The sequence below is a fragment of the Arachis ipaensis genome, chromosome B08 (genome assembly GCF_000816755.2).
Source record: "Arachis ipaensis cultivar K30076 chromosome B08, Araip1.1, whole genome shotgun sequence".
NCBI classification, from domain to species: Eukaryota; Viridiplantae; Streptophyta; class Magnoliopsida; order Fabales; family Fabaceae; genus Arachis; species Arachis ipaensis.
Window position 1 is genome coordinate 29,224,662 of NC_029792.2, and position 3,200 is coordinate 29,227,861.

Consider the following 3,200-nt stretch of genomic DNA (forward strand, 5'->3'; position numbering starts at 1 on the left):
AACCCTTCCCCTCCTACCCCCATTCCCCTTCCCAAACTCCCTTGCCTCCGAACAGCCGCCATCACCGCTGCGCCAACCACCTCCGCCGCGTCAGCCGCCACTGCCACCACTCCCAGACACCTCTCTGCCCCAATCTGCTTCATTAGCCTTCCAGGTTCCGCAAAACGTCACCTTTCTATCCATTCGTAGTTAGTTCATATTTTTCTGTTTATGTTCATATTTAGGCTAGTTAGATATACATGCTGTAGTGGATCTTAGGATGTTAGGTAGCCTAGGATGTGGTTAGTGGATTTAGGTCTGTTTAATTGCGCTGTTCATGTTTCTTGTTTCATTATTTTCGTAATTCTGCTATTGCTGTGATGATTATAATGTTCATATGCTGTACTTTCTTGTTTCTTACTACTCTTTGCACTGAATTTTCATGTTTATGTTCCTTCTATGTAATTGCAGCCTTATTTTTGATTCATATGAACTATTTGACTGCTGTTTATTTTCCGGGACAATCCAATTTTAGCCGGAATGCTGCCCAAATTTCTGTAAAATATTTTCATTCATGTTTTGGTTTTGGCATTTTGAAATTTGCTTTCCTATGCTTTACCCAAACCCATTCATGAATGCCAGGCACGCATTCTTATTCTCTTTGATTTCCTGGTTCATATATTGCATTTTTGATGTTTGATTCCAATTTTTGCTATTTCTATATCTATTTGAATCATCATCAACCTGTTTTCCTTGTTTGGTTATGAGTTACCTATTGCTTCTAATTATGAATGCTTTTTACTTAGAAACTTATCCTTATGCCACTTACCTTAACCCATTTTTCATTAACTCACTAATTCTAATTTCCTGAACTTTTTTTTTAATTCTAACCAAACTAACCTTTTAAAATCTTTTTTCTAGTTTTTCACTTTCTTTTAACCCTCTAACCATGGCATACTGATAATGTTTCTTACTTAACATGCCTTCTATTACATTTTGGATTGTGAATTTTTCCTTTCGAACTTTTTACTCCTATAAAATCCTTAATGCACATTTACTTAGTCATTTACCTCATTCTAATTCTCCTTTGCCACTTTGTGTTTCTTTTGACTATTTGCCTATTTGTTTTCCTATTTTTATTATATCCTGGTTTTCTGTTTTTCAGGATGTCAGATTCCCAGAGAAAGGGAAAAGGAAATGCTACCACTGGCAAACGTAAAAGAGGAGAATCATCTATGTCTATCATAGATCTCATGCATGAGGCCTCCTGGCGGGAGAAAAACTTCACCCCGCAGGAGAAGGCCGACCAGCTGCTCCTTGCTAATGACCCAGTGAAGTTTGCAAACCGATACTGTGAGCTGAAGTATCCAGTGTTTGCAAACTCCAGGAACCTATACCTGGAGAGGACTCTGAAGATCCCAGGAGAACTCCAGCAATACACCTCTGATCAGATCAAACAAAGAGGCTCGTTCTTTTTGGAGAGAAACCTGTCTGAGGTCAATGCATCTTAGGTAAGGAAATTCTACTACAATTACTTCAAGACTTTCCTAGATGTAGCGAACCTTAGGGGGAAGCAGATTCTGGTCACTGAAGAGGTAATTGAAGATGTTCTGAAGCTTCTGCCTAAATCTGATCAGCCGGATGGTTATCAGAAAGCTGAGGAAGAGATGCGCTTTATGAAGTTTGATTGGGATGCAGTCAAGGCGAGGATTGCCCTTGACCCGACCGTAACTTGGATCATGGGTCAGAACACCACGATGCCCAAGGGAATCAAGCGAGCGTACTTGAATGATGAGGCTCGGCTATGGCATCAGATACTTAGCAACTTCATTATGCCGAGTACTCATGAGACGGATATACCAGCCGCTATGATCACCCTCCTCTGGTGTGTGATGGAGGGTAAGGACCTGTACCTGCCACGCTTTATCCGGTTCTACATGGCCAGGGTCCACGTCCGAGGCACTCTTCCCTTTCCCTATTTGGTTACACAGCTGGGCCGTCGAGCTGACTTGCCTTGGGAGGATGCCGATGAGAGGCCACCTGTTGCAGAATGCAAGAAGATTATCCTGCACAGTAGGAACTTTCTAGCCTTGGGCTACAGACCTCCAGTCCTCACTGCTCCTGGTGACACTGCCACCCCATCTGCCGGCCCTTCTTCCTCCACAGCTACACCTGCCACCACCACTGCACCTCCACCTGCCCAGAGCCCATCTATCATCTAGTGCACCGCCTGTTTCAACGGCTTGACCAGATGGAGCGTCGCAACAAGTGACGCTTTGAGCACCTGAAGCTGATGATACGATCTGGCAACATCCCCTCCGAGCCTGACACACCATCCGAGGCATCTGAGGAGGAGGCGGATGCGCCCGAGGCTGCGCCTCATCCACAGCAGGAGGCAGCGCAGGCAGGCACCCAGCAGGCAGCACACCAGCAGGAGATCCCACATCAGATCCAGGCTGCAGACTCCGAGATCCATATCCAGTCAGCACCTCCTCTACAGCAGCCAGATGCTCAGACCGCCACCACAGAGACTCCGGCCACACATCCTTCCGGTGATGACACTCCTTCACACCCTGCTTGAGTGAGCATCAGGGACGATGCTTCATTTTAAGTGTGGGGAGGTCGCCATCTCTGGCGTACTTTTTTTGGTGAACCACTACAGACCCTTTTTCCTTTATTTTGACTATTTTCTTGTATTTTTTTCTCTTTATTTTTCAGTACTTATACATTGCTATTTTCATGTATTTATACTCTATTTCTGTATCTTGCATTTTTAGTTCATATTTTAGCCACTTAGTTTAGTTGAAATTCTAACTTACTAGTTATAGAAATTGTGGATTGATTAGTATAGTTTACCCTTTTTAGCATAAGATAACTCGGAATAGATTGAAAAGAAAAAGGAAGTAAACTAGAGACTTTAACAGAATCAAAATAACCCACACCTTGTATATATAGCATTACATGTTAGTTAGTTAACAACATTTCATCAAGGAGAAACACTAGAACTTTAAAGCCATTCAATATAAGTTTTACATTGAGAATAATGGGAATTTTTAACTAAACCTGCATGACATACATAACTGATAAATGATTTTTGAGCTAGAGAACACACAGCCTGTGAGTTTAGAGCTTAATTGTATGGTTACATTCAAACCATAATATTTTCCTGTGTGTTCTGCCCTTCTTGTTTATTCTGGTGTTCTTTACTTTGTTTTAATCTA